This window comes from Daucus carota, chromosome 5 (genome assembly GCF_001625215.2).
Source record: "Daucus carota subsp. sativus chromosome 5, DH1 v3.0, whole genome shotgun sequence".
Classification (NCBI taxonomy): domain Eukaryota; kingdom Viridiplantae; phylum Streptophyta; class Magnoliopsida; order Apiales; family Apiaceae; genus Daucus; species Daucus carota.
This window is the reverse complement of record NC_030385.2, coordinates 14,997,542-15,015,268: the sequence shown is the minus strand read 5'-3', so window position 1 is coordinate 15,015,268 and position 17,727 is coordinate 14,997,542. Positions and strand designations below refer to the sequence as shown.

Sequence of the window (17,727 nt, the reverse complement as noted above, 5' to 3'; positions counted from 1 at the left end):
ACCGATTAAGCTTTGTGAATAAGAGTTTACTGCTTTCAATCTCTTATATTGTTATTCTGTGTGATTGATTGTGTTCATTATATAAACTAATATAGTAAGTTAATAGGACCTAACATAACTATCACGGGACTTTTGACAGTTTTGTTATCCTCAATAATGTTACTCTCACACACTTCATCCTCATCATTCAGTTCTTGTCTGATGAGTAAAGCTTCCTCATCGAACTCAGCTTCCACAACCTTGAATTTAAGTTTATGAACCTTTTTGAGAATGTGTGGTTTGACAGTATCATTACCAACACAGTCAGATACAGTTTTCTACAAGGTCCCATAATCATAACAGATTTCTAACATTTTTCTTCTTCATCCACTACCTCCTCTATTTTTGGAGTAAGTACTTTACCTTGCTGGAAAAGTTGGTTAGGTTCACCTTGTTAACTGTTTCTTGGGTCATGAGTTATGAAAACATTTGACAGGTTAACCATGTTCTTCTGTCCAGACTGTATGGCTCTCCTTTGGAAGTACTCCAACTCATATGATTTCAGGACACCATATAAAGTTTCGAAGGAGATATTGCTTAAGCTTTCTTCATTCTCTAATGGCTGTCAGTTTGAATTCCAAATGATGTGGCAGAGTACTGAGCAAGAAGTTCATATTGACCTCCTTTCTATCATAAAATTTCCCATGAATTTATAGCTCACCCAAAAGTTTGCTAAATCTTTCAAACATGACTGTCAGTTCCTCTCTTGGTTTAGCCATAAAAGCTTTATATTGAGAGACTAGTATTTGCTTTTGGTTCTCTCTCACTAATTCACTTCCTTCACACAACAGCTCAATCTTTTTACACATTTCAAAAGCTAAACTACTGGTGATGACATTACCACACATAACTTTGTCATTTGTGAGAGAGTCCAACAGAATGAGTTGTAGATGATCATCTAGAACACCTTTTCCTTCTCAGTGTCAGTCCACTTAGTAGGCTTCTTTGCTATCTAGTGAGTAGAATGATTTTTCCACCTTCCATGAATGTTGGAACTTCTTTCTGTGGGATGAATGGGTCATTCCCTAACAAACCAGGATAGAGCTAGTTTTAGGCTTTGACAAACAACATGATCTTTCTTTTCCAAACGTAGTAGTTCTATATATCGAACACAAGTATGTTGAAACTACTTGACTTCTGCATAATTGAAAGGCATATGTTCAGCCTATTTGTATTTAAAGAGGTACAACTCAACTCAGATAAGAAAGCTCAGTAAATAGCAAGTCATTGGAATCCGTACGAAGAACGTCAAATGATTTATGGGAATTATATGTCAGATAAATTCCAGGATGCTGCTGCACACCACTGAAAGAAGTTCATTAATATGTTCAAGCCTCAGTGCACAAATAATATTTTGTGGCACGTCCAGGAGTTCAGAAGATATAAAGTTTCTATACTTTATTTTATCAGAAGATTCCATTTAATGAAGAAGTACTTACAAGACGAAGACTCGACGAACAAATCAATTTCTTAATATTTATTTGACAAAGAATATTTGATTTAACTAGATACAGATGAACCAGACAGTACATCTGTGTATCAATTATTCAAATTAAATATTTGAAGTCAAGCAGATTTGATGGTTCATTTGTTCGACAGATCAAGACGAAGTTATAAATGGTTAAAGAAGACGGGAAGCAGTTCTACTGAAGAATGGGTGATTAAATATTTAATAGCTTATTATTTCACTTCATAAATAATTATATTAATTATGTAATTTATTTATTAAGTTAATTCACTCTCGAATTAATTTAATTTATGAATTTATATGATTAACTTAATTAAGTGGATAATTTTCTATTTTAAATATATCTCAAATTACATTTCAATCACCTACACTTAAGCAACAAGACAATCTGATTTGTCTTGTTAATTTGTAAAGGATTCAGCAAGACAATCTCTTTAGATTGTCTTACCGAATGTTATGAAACTTACAAGACAATCTCAATTGTCTTACTAGGTTCCTGAATCATCTGCCAAGACAATCTTCTGTGATTGTCTGACCGAGTGCTCTTTGCCAAGACAATATCTTTGTCTTACCGAAGGAGATGACATCTGCCAAGACAATCTTAATTTGTCTGGCCGAATGCATTCTGCCAAGACAATCCAAGATTGTCTGACCGAATGGTTTCAGCAAGACAATTGCAATTGTCCTACCGAAGGTTAATTGTCTTGCTAGCTATTAAATTGTCTTTCTGCTGTGTTTTGTGCTTGCAAGGCAATCTAAAATTGTCTTGCCCTTGCCACTTTGTCTTTGCTACTCACAATTGTCTTGTCTTTCAATTGTCTTACAAGTACAAATGCTTTGCCTATAAATATGGCTTAGTATTCTTCATTTCAAGTGTTCATCACTTTGTAAATCAAAGCATTTGTAAAGCTTTCAAGTTGTTCGTAACTTGCTTGATCGTTATATCCACAATTTTCTGTGCTTTGATAACCCGGTTGTTTTAATCACTAAATCTAGAATATACCCTGTCGAATTTATTCTACGAACTTTAGTGGACATTAAAACTGAACCATTTTAATTATATAACGACTTCAAACATTGTTATATTAATTAATCATAAATCTGATTAGCAAGTTATATTCAATCAGATTCACTTCCGCGATTATTTTGTATCGATTGTATTCAACCCCCCCCTTCTACAATCGTATCTGGACCTAACAATTGGCATCAGAGCGGTTGATACCATTTTCCGTATCAGATCCTATACACACACTGTAACGTCCAAATATTTTTTATTCGAATTAATTTTATTCCAAAAATTAATTTTGATTTAAAATATTTTTCTTTCAAAAATCCAAATCTCATCCAAACACTATTCACTTCAAATCCTTAAACATGAGTACACAAAAGATCAGTAGCATTAAAATCCCACCGTTCAGCAAGGAACACTTTGGCCTATGGAAGAGGCACATGTTCCTATTCCTCCGCACTGCGAACAGAAAATACATCGGGATTTTGGACAAAGGTGTTACTACTCCGATGAATGTCATATTAGCACACGAAGAGGATGGTGTGTTAATACCTCATCAGATCATTCCGAAAGAACTTTCTGAGTACACAGATGAAGAGAGTGAACAGATGAATTTAGATGATGCTCTTCAACTAATTTTGGTTGAATCTCTAGATCCAGTGATGTACAATGCTGTTGTAAATTGTACGAACGCCAAGCAAATCTGGGATACGTTAGAGATTATCAATGAAGGCTCAGAGGAAGTTAGGGAAAACAAGAAAGAGATACTGATGGCTCAGTATGAACAGTTTGGTTCCCATCCCAGTGAAGGGATTTCAGAAGTGTTTATCAGACTTAATAATTTGATAAATAATTTAAATCTGAATGGGAAGTTCTATGACAAGAAAGAGGTCAACATGAAGTTTCTCTTAACACTTCCTGAACATCTGGAACACAGAATCACTGCCATCAGGGAAAGCAGAGATCTGAATGAGATTTCTCTGGAAAGACTCAGCGGAGTTTTGAAAACTTATGAACTGGAGCAAGTTCAGAGTAAACAGAGATATGGCTGGGGTAAAACACAGAACCATTCGAGAGCTCTAGTTGTTGAGTCACCTGTACTGGAAGAAAAGAAGAAGGATGTTGTTGTTCCTTCTAAGACTACTCAGGAATTTGTTGTACCTGAGATGGGTCAGACTGCTTCTTCCAGTGGTGACGAAGAGTTCTATACAATGGAAGAGCTTGAACAGTTAGAAGATCAATCTCTATCCCTGTTTGCCAAGAAGTTTGGAAACATGAGATTCCGGAAGAACCCTTCCTATAAATACAAACCTACTGTTAGTAAGTTTCAGAAGGGAGACTATTTATCTTCAACAAGCAAAGGAGGATACAAGACTGGGATGGTGGACAGAAGTAAATTTAAATGTTTCAACTGTGGTGAACCTGGACACTTTGCAACTGAGTGCAAGCAGCCCAAGGTTCAAGGAAAGAGAAAGGATTCGTATGATGAGCTGAAGCAGAAGTATGATGCCTTAGTAAGAAAGCATCATGGTACTTCTGGAAGTCAAAGCTTCAAGAGCAAATCATATCTAGCAGAAGGGAAAAGCTGGGATGATACAAATAGTGATGAAGAAGAGCAGATTGGGAATGTTGCTCTCATGGCTAATGCTGGATCATCTTCACCTCCTCCTGCTGGAAGCTTTCAGGTAGATCCTACATGCCCTAAACTGTTTATGCAATTAGGACTTGAAAGAGATGATGCTATTAAAAAGATGAAAGCTGCCAATCTTAAAATTGATACTTTAGTCTTAGAAATTCATGCTTATAAGATGAATGAGATGAAAGTATTAAAACCTAAAATAGAACAATTGACTATGGATTTAGGATTACAATGTGCTAAAGTCAAAGTTCTAGAGAAAGGTGAGATTGCTTTAAGACTTCAGCTAGACGAAGAGAAAGTGAAATGTAAAGCCTTTAAGGATGCCTCCTTGATAGTCAAAGAACTTAATGATAAACAAGAGATCAAGAGAACTGTTGGAATAGGCTTTGACTATAATAAATCTGTAGGTAAGGCTAGTAACATTACTCCTTTTAAGAAGAGTGCTGAGGAGAGAGGGATTCCTTTTGTTTTAAAAGATTCCCCTAAACCATTGTTTAAAATCTCAGAGGCTGAACCTCTTTTAGAGACTCCTGTTGTCATTAGATATGAACTAAAACAGGAAGACCTTAAAATGAAAAAGAGTAATGAGATGAGAGATGAGATTCTGACAAACCTGAAACCAATCAAAGTGAAAGGCAATGTTAGGTTGCCTAAAGCTGGTTTAGGTGTCAACTCTGAAAGAACTAAGTTCAACAAGCCTAATAACTTTGTGAATAGTAAGAACAGAAACAATAGATGCCATTCTACTGAGAATTTTAAAACTGTTAACAATGGTAGAGTAGAATCTATTGATGTTCCTGTTATTATGACTGATACTCCTGTTGTTCCTGCGTTTGATGCATGTCATAAATCTTGTAGTGTTGATAATTGTATGACTTGTGCTTTCAATTTGATGTTTGCTTATTTTAAAAATTTGCATGCTAAAAATGAAAACACATCACCTAGACAACACACAAACAACAAGCATGCTAGATCAAAGACTGCTAGTCCTACTCGTGTTAGGAAGGAGACTTATGTTCCAAAGCCTAAAACTAAGGTTTATAAGGCTGTTGTTAAGGAAGTAAGTTCAGTCAAGTCTGAACCAAGTATCAGTCCAAGAGGCTCTGTTGTTACACCTGATAGAAATCAGTTCTTTAAGTTTGCTGGACCCAATCAAGTGTGGGTCCCAAGGAATGCTTAATCAAGTTGTCTTTTGCAGGGTGCCAGTGGAATTGTTCGTGTTACCTGGGTGCTTGACAGTGGAGCATCAATGCACATGACTGGCAATAGATCCCTGCTGTAAGACATAAGAGAAGGAGCTGGCCCAACAGTGAGCTTTGCTGATAATAGCAAAGGTCGTACTGTGGGATATGGCAAGTACAAAATTGGAAGGATCATCATAGAAGATATTGCAATAGTTGAAGGACTACAACATAATCTCCTAAGTGTCAGTCAATTCTGTGACAAAGGATATTATGTTCATTTTGAAAAGGAGATATGTATCATTAAACATATCAAGGATAAACGTCCTTCACTATGTGGCATAAGGAAAGGCAATATATTCGTAGCTGATTTGTCTTCAGGACCAGGAAACGAAGTTCACTGTTTCTACGCCAAAGCGTCTGCTGAAGATAGTTGGTTATGGCATAAGAAGCTCTCACACCTCAACTTCAAAACCATGAACTCTCTAGTCAAGAGAGATCTAGTGAGAGGCTTGCCTTCCCTGGAATTCTCAACTGATGATCTTTGTGAAGCTTGTCAGAAAGGAAAAGCGAAGAGAGCATCTCACAAAGGCAAAACCATCAATACCATTACAGATCCACTTCATTTGCTACATATGGATTTGTTTGGCCCAGTGAATGTTGCATCTATTGATGGAGGAAGATATGCCTTGGTTATTGTGGATGACTTCTCAAAATTTACTTGGGTTTACTTCCTGGCTTCTAAGGATGAAACTCCCCTGACAGTAATTGATCATATCAAGTTGGTTGAGTTGGAAAAAGGTGTTCCTGTAAAAGCTGTATGATCAGATAATGGAACTGAGTTCAAGAATCAAACTCTAATCAACTTTTTCTCTGAAAAAGGAATTAGAAGGCAGTATTCAGCACCAAGGACTCCTCAGCAGAATGGAGTCGTCGAAAGAAAGAATCGTACACTGATCGAAGCTGCAAGGACTATGATTGCTGAAGCAAAGCTTCCACTGTACTTTTGGGCTGAAGCTGTGTCTACTGCCTGCTATACCCAGAATAGAACTTTGATCAACAAGGATCATATGAAAACTCCATTTCATCTGTATAACAACAAGAAACCTTATGTCAAACATCTTCATGTCTTTGGAGCCAAGTGTTATGTTCTCAAGGATGGTGAAGAGAACTTGAACAAGTTTGAGCCAAAGGCATCTGAAGCAATTTTTGTTGGTTATACAAATAATGCTTATAGAGTTTTTGTAATTGATACTCTGTCAGTGAAAGTTAGTGTCAATGTTACATTTGATGACACTAAACTTCCAAGTCTACAATCTGCTGATCCATCTGAGTCTCTGAAGTTTGACAACTATCCAGACTCTGATTCAGATGATGATATACCACCTGAGATTGCAACAGGAGATGACAACAATGATAATGATCCAGGCAATGGTGGAGGAAATGGCAATAATGCTGGAGATTCCACTGATGCCAGTGGTGGATCATCAAGTCAACCTGGCAACAACTCAGGGGGAGCTGATGGATCAACTAGTCACACATGTCAGTTTAATGATAATACTGCTGAATCATCAAGGACACATCTTCCAAGGGAAAGGATTTGGAGCAGAGATCATCCCTTTGATTTAATTATTGGTGATCCTGATGTTGGTGTCAGGACTAGAAGTGCTACGACAAATGAATGCCTATTCTCTGGGTTTCTATCTCAACTAGAACCAAAGAAAATAGAAGAAGCACTTGCTGATCCTGATTGGGTTCTTGCCATGCAAGAAGAACTCAATCAATTTGAGAGACAAGAAGTCTGGGCCCTGGTTCCAAGACCAAAAGGAAAATCTACAATTGGAGCTAGATGGGTCTTCCGTAACAAGTTAGATGGTGATGGCATTGTTGTGAGGAACAAAGCCAGACTGGTTGCAAAAGGTTATTCACAAGAAGAAGGAATTGATTATGATGAAACCTATGCTCCAATTGCTCGTCTTGAAGCCATCAGAATATTTCTTGCATTTGCTGCACACTCCAACTTCAAGGTATATCAAATGGATGTGAAAAGTGCATTTCTGAATGGAAAGCTAGAAGAAGAAGTATATCTGGAACAGCCCCCTGGCTTTGAAAATCCAGAGTTTGCTGATTTTGTATACTTCCTATTCAAAGCTGTCTATGGACTCAAGCAATCACCAAGAACATGGTATGACACACTCTCTGAATTTTTAATTGAAAACAATTTTACTAGAGGTGTCATAGACAAAACTCTCTCTTACAAATTGCATGATAAGGATATGATATTTGTACAAATATATGTTGATGATATTATATTTGGTTCTACTAACGATAACTTGTGCAAGAGATTTGCTAAGTTAATGCAGAGTAATTATGAGATGAGTATGATGGGTGAGCTGTCCTACTTCCTTGGTCTTCAAGTAAGCCAAAAGGATGATGGAATATTCATTTGCCAATCCAAGTATGTCAGAGATCTTCTTCGAAAGTTCAATCTAGAAGACTCTTCACCGGCAAAGACACCCATGGCCACTGCCACAAAGCTTGACCAGGATAAATCTGGTAAGAAAGTTGATATCACAAGCTATCGAGGTATGATTGGCTCTTTACTTTATCTTACTGCAAGTAGACCAGATATCATGTTCGCAACATGTTTATGTGCTAGGTTCCAAGCTGATCCTAAAGAATCACATCTTATAGCCGTCAAAAGAATCTTTAGATATCTTAAGGGTACACCTGGTTTAGGTATTTGGTACCCTAAGAATACTGGTTTTGACTTAACCGGCTATACAGATTCTGATTATGCAGGATGCAGGATTGATAGGAAGAGTACGTCTGGAAGCTGTCAATTTCTAGGACGTCGGTTGGTTTCCTGGTATAGCAAGAAGCAGCACTCCGTGTCTACTTCTACTGCTGAAGCTGAGTATATAGCTGCTGGAAGCTGCTGTGCTCAGATCTTGTGGATCAAGAACCAACTGAATGATTATGGTGTTGTAGTAAACAAAATTCCTATATTTTGTGATAATACAAGTGCCATAGCCATTTCCAACAATCCGGTTCAACATTCAAGAACCAAGCACATTGATATCAGGTATCATTTCATACGAGAACATGTCATGAATTGTACAGTGGTGTTACATTTTGTACCCACGACTGAGCAAATTGCTGACATCTTCACTAAACCACTGGATGAATCCACTTTCTCTAAGCTGGTTTGTGAATTAGGGATGTTAAATATGACATAGTTCTCTTGTATATATTTTTCATATGCATTATATGTTTTTGTATATTTTTGTGAATTTTCTCTATAATTATATCTATATTATTAGATTTTATATGATGTTCTGTATGTTATCTGATAATATTTTGAGTAATTATGCATGTTTGTATATTAGTCTGCAATTTTCTAAGTGCTCATACACTCCCCTGTAATATTCCCTAAGCATTTAGATAATTATTTGTAATTATTTTGTATTTTTCAAAATTAATTAAGCATAAATATTTGATTCTAAGTTAATTCATCTTTTTGAATTAAAGTTAAAATCATAAGTATTTATATGTAATTAAAGTTGAAATTTACAAAATATTTGTGTGATTTATAGTATTATTTTTATTATAGATTTTTGATTTTAATTGCAAAAAGTTTTATCTTTTAAATTAATCAAAAATCATATTATTTTTATTATTATTTGTTTTTCTGTTAGACAATTGCATTGTCTACTGATTGGCTCGGCAAGACAATTTAATTGTCTTGCTGAACCGGTTTTTCAGTAAAGTTTCAAACAACTCGGCAAGACAATTAGATTGTCTTACCGAGCATGCATTGTAACCGCCTGTTGTATCAGTAAGACAATTGAAATTGTCTTACTGACACTTGATTTGTCTGCTTCGTTAAATCTCGGCAAGACAATCTTAAATTGTCTTACCGAGACTTTATTTGCGTTTGTCTTGTCCTGCTTGTATAAATCCCCGTAAGACAATTGAGCAAGACAATTCATATTGTCTTGCCCAAAGCTTCATCTTCTCCACCTGATATACACACACTCGATTGTATACACACACCGATTCACTTCACCATCGTTTTCAAGTTTCTCAAACTTGCTCGGTTTCGTTTTTCAAGCTCTGATTGCTTGCTGGTTTGAATCATTTAATCGACTTCTCTCGAACCTCTGCCCGATTTTCGAACTGGGTTTGCTCGTTGCCGTTTTCTTACTCGAATCGATCGGTTTTCATCTGGAATTAGTCGAGTATTGCCTCTGTTGTTAGTACTGGAGAATCGAGGGTTTGTGATTTAAGGAGTTGTTTGGCTTGTGATTAATTGGAGTGTATTGGAGTTTTACACTAAGGCTGCGTTTGGCTTGTATTTAAGTGTATTTGGGGTTTTTGATTCTAAGGTCTTCTTTGGTTCGGAAGTTTCGGAGTTTAATTTGATTAATGCCATTTAAATTAATTAACTTTTAATTCGATATTATTCAAATATTTCGAATTATTAATTAATTAATTAAGCTTTAATTAATAGTTGAAATTTGCGAGACATTTGAGAATTCACATTTAGTTTGAAAAATTCTCGCTTAATTCAATTTTTAATTATTAAAAATGGCCGGAGAATTCGTGGTTGCTGAGACTAACTACTGTGCCAGCCTCAACCCTGATGATTGCTCTGATAGATTCCGGACATGGGTCAGATTTCTTTCGAGACAGAGTTTAGTCAGTACGGCACTGACTGCAGATATTCAAGTCTAGCTGCAATCTCTTTTTGACTTCTACTCAAATGCTGTCAACTCTACAACCCTGGAGAATTACAAGATTATAGGGGATCTACCTAACAGGAAACGTATTGTAATCACTGTCGATGATGTGAACCGGATCTTAGGACTTCCAAGGGACAATTTTGAGCCAGACCCCTCAGAGGATGAACTGAGACAATTCTTTCAGGATATTCACTATCAAGGTCAGATTTTTCTCCCGAAGATGTCAAAGGGAAATCTGAAGGCTGAATGGGATGTGTTCTTTGACACCCTTGCCAAGGTGTTTGCTCCCACTAATCGAAAGAATTTTGGAAATATATCTTCGATGCTGCAAATCTTTGGATTCAGCATAGCTTATAACCGTCGAATCAACTTTGGGAAGATATTGCTGAGGGAGATTATCAGAAAGATGGGATCTGTTTCACAGAGATCAATTCAAAGGAATGAGAAAGTTGAATGCTTCTATCCCAGGTTTCTGATGTCACTACTAGAATTAGTGTCTACGACATCGGTGCTTAGACATCGGTTGCTCAGACAACCGATGTTAAGATCATTTAAGACATCAGTTTTTTTTTAATCGATGTTATCGTGAAATTTAGACATCGATTGAGAAAATAACCGTTGTCAATAGTTATTTTAAAAAAATTAGAATTATGAAGTAGACATCGGTTCAGGACGTAACCATTGTAGAATTTCCTTAAACATCGGTTAAATTTCTAACCGTTATTAAATTATATTTTTAAAAAACAACTCATCTTACTTTGCCCCGTTTATTTCCCACACTTAACAAAAAATTATTTCCCACACTTGAACAAAATCATTTCCCCGCCCCCTCTTTCCCTCACTCTCCCTCCCTCCCGAGTCCCGACACATCCCACCTCACTCCCTCACTCCCGACATCTCCGTTGCCTCGCTGCCGCCGCCGCCGCCGCCGCTTCTCTCACATCTCTACATCTATCTGATGTCTCGATCACATCTCTCACATCTCTCTTTGTTCAATTTCAATTAGGGTTCCAACGGCCCCAAATTGAATTAATTTCAATTAGCACCACGGTACTTCGAGAATCCCTAATTTCTCAACCTGCATGCATTGTTTATTTCGATTGAGTTTTATCTCTATATTTTGGGTTCATTTTTTATCTTGATTTTTCATTTTTGAACAGATCTGGAGGTTTGGAGGCTTGAAAAGGTTTGTTTTCTATGAGAGAGAGGGACTTCCTGCAATGTGTGTGTGCGTGATACTGATATATATAGCCGGAAGAGACTAGCTGTAATCTGTGTATAGATATGTAATATATGTACATATATATGTTAGGAATTTCTGACTTATTGTTCAATTTTTGAGATGAATGTTTATTTGTATTGGAATCTATTAAATTATTGCTGAATTAATTGTTGATGTGTGTAAGTACTCTGTTTTTTATTTAACAGGGGTTTTGTTTTTTATTTAAGAGGGGTTTTGTTATCTTCTCAACTGTATGTTGTTTTTTGTAATGCTTGCTGATGCTGTGTATGTAAGAGCTTTAGAAGATTGCCTTCTCCGAATTCCTCCAAATAGTTTCTCAAAGGTATAGTGGATATATTAGTCTATTTGTTAATATAGTGTGGTTTATGATCTTTCAAACGGTTTGGTATTTGTTAATATAGTTTGGTTTGGTTTATGCTCAGTTGAGTCCAATTGCGTACTTGTGTTAAGTTTCAACCTCTATATCCCTATATCATTCCCAAAGTTGATATATCCAGAGGTGGTTCTCATAATTTTTTTATGAATTTGCATTTTTTGGCAGGAAGAAAATTGAAATTTTTAATGCTGGAGGCAGAGTGCGTGTTCGGTAAACATTTTACTTTGTTGTTTCCATGTAAATATATATTTGGTAATATAAGGAAGCCTGCTTCTCATGTTTGCAGACATCAGGTTTTGTACCGGAGTCGCAAAAATTGCTTCATAGTCAAGCTGCTAAAGCACCAGTTTTCATTATATCATCTACAGGGTTGGTTTATTTTTTCCCAACACCGTACACATTTTTTGGTTGACACTATTTAAAATTACTCTCCGGATTTGCACCATATATGGCTTGCCTACATTTTTATTGGACTAGTTCTTGATGCTTGTCTGTGTGTTTTAGTTTTATGCTTGTTTCCAAACCTTAGTTTTTTAATTTTGTGTGGGCATATTTTTCGTAATATTTCAATGTTTATTTTAGTTTAGGCTTAAATGCAAATTAAATGCAATATTAAGGATTATGCAATTGCCATATTTTACTGCCCTTTCTGGCATACAATATTTTGCTAGTTAGTTCCATGATTGATGAAGCAAACGTCGATGAAGATATCGTTCCATTTCTCTTTTCTCTCTCTGTCCTTATTATATATTAATATAATGTTATTTATTCATGAATCTTATGAAAAATGAGACATATATAAACCCATATTCTTATAAGAACCTATTATCAAATTTGTGCAGATAAAACTAGAAGCAGCTCGCATTCTCCGTTAAACAAGAAGTGGCTGCAGAACTTGCTCAACAGTTGCCAGCATTGTCCGCTAAACAAGTAGCAGATGCTTTTGTGCTCCCACCATATTCTTCGTGCATATCGTGCAGTTGTTCATAAGTTTTGATTTAAATATGTTTTGCTTGATTGGAAGAAAGTTGGATTGTAGTTGGTAGGTACCTAAGTTTTTTGGATTTGAAATTGGAGATGTGGATATATATATATATATATGGCTGTTTTTGTGATCTATTTCATAGTATGTATCTTGTTTGTATATGATTTGGTATATCTTGGCTTCAAGCAAAAATAGGGGTGCCGATTTTAATTCCATTGAAAATAGACATCACTTGTTATTAATACTGATGTTAAAACCTTGAAATTACAACATTTTAATGAAACATGACTGATGTCTAAAAACTCTATACACATCAAAAAATCAAATAACTGATGTCACTTATAATATCAGAATGGGATCTTAGACATCAGGTACACCTAGAAGCGCTGTGTAATCCCAGTTTAGACATCGGGTTTTAGCTGATGTCTTTGCACGAGTACCTTTAACATCACACGCGAAGACATCACTCCGTTTTTAGATAGACATCGGTTTTTACCCGATGTCGTAGGCCTTTTTTCTAGTAGTGTGTTATTCATGAATGATAAAATGGATGATGCTGATAGGCACATGTACATAGATTCTCCTGTTGTTCCTATTCAGAGGACTTGTGCCAAGATCCAGACCCGGCTGGTGAACAAGAAAAAGCATGACAATGTGCCATTGGTAGTGACTCCTTTCATGCTAGAGCAATTCAGTGCTCCATTTCAACCTGTACAAGTTCCAGAACCACAACAACAGCAACAATATCAACCACAACAACAACAACAAGCTCAACAACAAGAACAACCGCAACAACAATCACCTCCTCAAAACTATCAACCACTTCAACTACTTCAAGACTATCAGTCATCCAGCCAATCCTCACATTACTCTCCCTACAACCCTCCTTACAATTCACCACAACAATCACCTCACCAATCATCATACAATTCTCCTCACCAATCTCAACACCAATCCCCTCCACAATACAACTTCTTCCCAGACCAACAAGCCTCCATTCTTCCCTCTCAATCTGAGCCAACACCTTCACCTACACATACACATACCATTCCTCAACCACAATCATCCTCTCAGCCACTGCCTGCTGATTCTGCTATCAATCCAGGCCTACAGGACTTCAGGGCTGATTTACAGGTAGCTCAGGTACTTTCTAATCTCACTGATACCTTTAATATTGATATTGCAGATTTTGATTGTGATATTGGATTTGATTTCCAGACTCCCAGCATTGAACCTGAAAACACCCAGGTTCATATCCAAGCTGATGTTTCCGTTTCAACTACTGATTCTTCATCAAACACTTCAAACAACACTACTTCAACCCCTGTTGTTAGAAAGGTAGCCCGGAAACGGAGTGGGAGTGCACTTTTAAGAGATCCCGCAGCTCTGTCTCATAAGAAGCAAAGGGTGGCAGAACCAGAGACAACTGCAGCTGCATCCATTTCCTCCCAAAAGGATTTGGACACTGAAACGGTAAATATACAGTCTCTAGATTCATTCTCTCCACAGAATGCATTTATTGAAATTGGCCGTCCGACCGCGGTATCCTGTAAAGAGTCAAGCACACAACTAGCACTCACGCTAGTAAACACTGAACCTGTGTCTTTTGATTCTTCACTTAGAGAGAGCACAGAATTTCAAAACATGTTATATGAAAAATTTTTTGATCACTCTTTCTTTTTGGATCGGGATCTACTTGGCAACCTGCAAGTACATCAGCCTTCACAGGCATCTGAAGGACAATTTGTTCCTTCACTTCCTACGGTTCCATCTCAGGGAACTATGGTTGTATATACAGGTACTGGTGACGGTGTGACAAACACGAGTGAAATCAGGCAAACACCGAGCGAAACACATGCACGAGAGGATAGTGAAAAATCTTTGAGTGTTCGTGAGGTGAGTGCACACACCAACACTGATCTGTTACAGGAACAATTGGCTGCCCTGAAAGCTGAGATTTCAAGGTTGAATGCTGAGAATGCCAGATTCATAAGTGGAGAGTTGGTGACTCTACAGGAAAAGGTTGTTGATCCTTCATTTTCTTTTCTCAAACAGGAATTAGATGCTGTTCGCAAAAATCTACACGCAAGCGCACGTGATCATAAGTAATATATTTGTTCGTTCCCACAGAGACTGGTGAATTAAGAATACGCACCTATGCAACAATGTATGAGTAATTTTCACTGCCAAGACAATTCACAAGGATGGGTTCTTTTATACTAATAACTAAATTTACTAATCAAATTCAGAATAGGAAAACACATGGGATTCTAACTTCATTATCGAATTCATCTAGAATTGAAATTACTGATTAACATGCGACTGTTGATCCTAATCAGACAACACGAAAGTAATACATGCCAACTCTCGTTGCACACATATCATACCAATCAAAATCCGCAATTAAGACAGAAATCTCATGGACACCAACAAAGCTCAGACCCTATATCTCTATAGCGGTAGTGTAAGCAGAGAGGTTTAATAGCAAGTCGTCTATCGTGATTACACAGGGTGATAAAAATAGTTCAAGTCTACCACAAATTATGTTTCATTCACATAATCCTATGTTTACATGGCATAGTTCTAAATTCAATCATCCACTCTCGCTTCAGAAAGAATTAACAAACAACTTAGAAGTTAGCTACGCTCCTAAGAAGAATAAGCACGGCTCATGCAAAGAAATCAACGTACGTCACAAAATCAAGCAATTAATATTCGTTACTAGACTACATCGATAAATCCATTAGAATCCCATGAAGGCGGTTAGTTCATAATCGCACTAATCGACATCATGGGTTCTAATGAAAACATGATAAATAAACTACGAGAATTAAACGGAATAAAAATACTTGAATTAATAATAAAGAACACAACGTTACAGAATTGATGTTCACGATCTCGCTCGAAACTGTCACTTCCTCGCGTAGAACGATCTACTACAAAACTGATAATGTGCTTGAAAAATTAAACTAACTATGATATTGTTCTCTCTACTAAAACTACTTGGAGGCTAGGGTTTTTACACATGAGAAATTAAAATAAAATTGACCAAGTCAACCGGGCCTCGACCGCTGCTAAAATCCGTCAGAAAAGCTGTAAAAATCGGCCCGGAACACTTCTGCTGGGCGCGGCCGCGCTAAACTAGCGCAGGCGCGCTAGTGGTGACAGTAGCTAGCGCGGGCGCGCTAACATCTAGCGCGGGCGCGCTACTGTCTGCCACTGGCAGCCCTGGTTCTTCGTTTTCAGCTCGTTCTCGCGTGTAAACCCTTCCTTGATCTAGTACCACTTCCGTAGGTGATCACGGTTGCATTTAGCACATGCAACAAGCCCTTTAAACCCCTAGATAGCTCTAGTGGACGAGTGCGTTCTCGTGAGGGTTTGTAGAAGATGTACCCACAAAATCCCAAGTCGTGATGAATCCACAATTCTCTATTCTTGCAAATAATGCACCAAAAACAACCTAATATGATAGAAAATCACTTCATCACCTCAACTCGTGACCTGCACAGAAAAACACTAAAAACACATCAAAAGACACTAATCACTTAAGTACAACCAACCAATTTAAGTGGAAATGAAGGCCTATAAGTGTGTATAAATACCACTTATCACACCCCCAAACTTAAACTGATGCTTGTCCTCAAGCGTCAACGACACTATACAATAATACAATGCAATGCATGAATGCAACTACGTGATGAATGAGTAAACTATGAAGTAATTGCCTTGCCAATTATAATACCTCAGATTGTGCTAATGTTCTCGCATTTCACTTCTCTCGCTACTAAGTCAATTACTCTTCTATTTACAAGTGTGGAGTGCCGGTGTGTGCAAGCATGCTCTTTTATTGAGACAAGACAAAAACTACTACTTCCACAGAATCCCCATCAAGAATCGTAAAAGTTTAAAACTAACACCCCGTCACTCAAGTCCCACTAAAAGCCAAGGTCCCAAAGAATGTCCACACCCTTCTATTTTATTCACTATATTTTTTTTTCTCTTTTTATTGGTGATTAATTGCTCGGTCTAAGGTCAGAGCGCTTCGCAGTGTAAATGCGTTACGAACACCACAAGACTTCACACACCAATTATTCACTCTATTCTAGTGGTTTATTTAACCGTGCAATGGTTGAGATCCCTAAAGATTTATGCACTAGTACCCATGTAGCGAGCGTTGGGTCAACAATCCCAAACCACGAAGGCTTTAGGTTGTTAGGCACAAAGTCCCCTCAGACTTAATTACTCGAGTACTAATGAGCTCAACCTAGTTAATTCTACCACTTATTTTTTTGGTGAATTTATTTACTACTATTTTTTTTTCTTTTTTTTTTCTTTTCTTTTTTTTTTTAGAAGTATATCTACTCCTCAGTTCCCCCGAACTTAAGAATTATAGACCTAAGCTGAAGGGTGTTCAATTCAATCCTAGAATTCATGGAATTTCGTCTAAATCCTATCTCAAGAACATATGTGAATTACAATTTCCAACACAAGCAATTTCCAAGTACTAACCTAGCATTGCAATTGAAACTACTAATCAAGAACTACGCACATAACTCATCATAGGCAATTAACTTGGCTTAACTTCATAATTCATTCAAATGCTCGTGATACTAACTACGACAATTACCACTAAACATGTAAAATAAAATAAAATAAAATAAATAAAAAATATGAGAAAAATAGAAGAACATGAGAAATAAAAAAAAACGTGAACTACATGAACTAACTAACACATGCACATGCAATAATAACATAATATATGCTCTTCCTTAGATTACCACCCCCAAACTTAAAATTTTCAATGTCCCCATTGAAAGTGATAAAAAGGCTAGAGCACCCACATACCTACTCGGAGTCCGAGTCCTCCCCCTCCTCTGCTGGAGGTGAATCAGGTGGAGGATACTGCATCCCTGCTCCGAATACTGGCCACTGAACTGTGACCCCCTGTGCCTGGAAAGCAGTACCAAGAGCTTGCGTCAAGTCAAATGCAAACCTCTGGTGGATGTCATGCATAGTGTCCATCCGTCTCGCGAGTCGGCGAT

General features: G+C 37.2%; 1 long non-coding RNA gene across 4 annotated transcripts; it reads left to right on the top strand.

Moving 5' to 3' along the window:
* The first annotated feature begins 10,892 nt into the window (after positions 1-10,892).
* On the top strand, positions 10,893-12,863 carry LOC135152934 (uncharacterized). 4 transcript variants are annotated; one of them, XR_010292281.1, is made up of 5 exons: positions 10,893-11,131; positions 11,242-11,646; positions 11,866-11,899; positions 11,987-12,069; positions 12,543-12,863. It is a non-coding gene; the product is annotated as an uncharacterized LOC135152934 (long non-coding RNA). The 4 variants fall into 4 exon arrangements; XR_010292282.1 differs by having other exon boundaries at positions 11,866-11,910; positions 11,994-12,069; XR_010292280.1 differs by having other exon boundaries at positions 11,866-11,910.
* Positions 12,864-17,727: the final 4,864 nt, after the last annotated feature.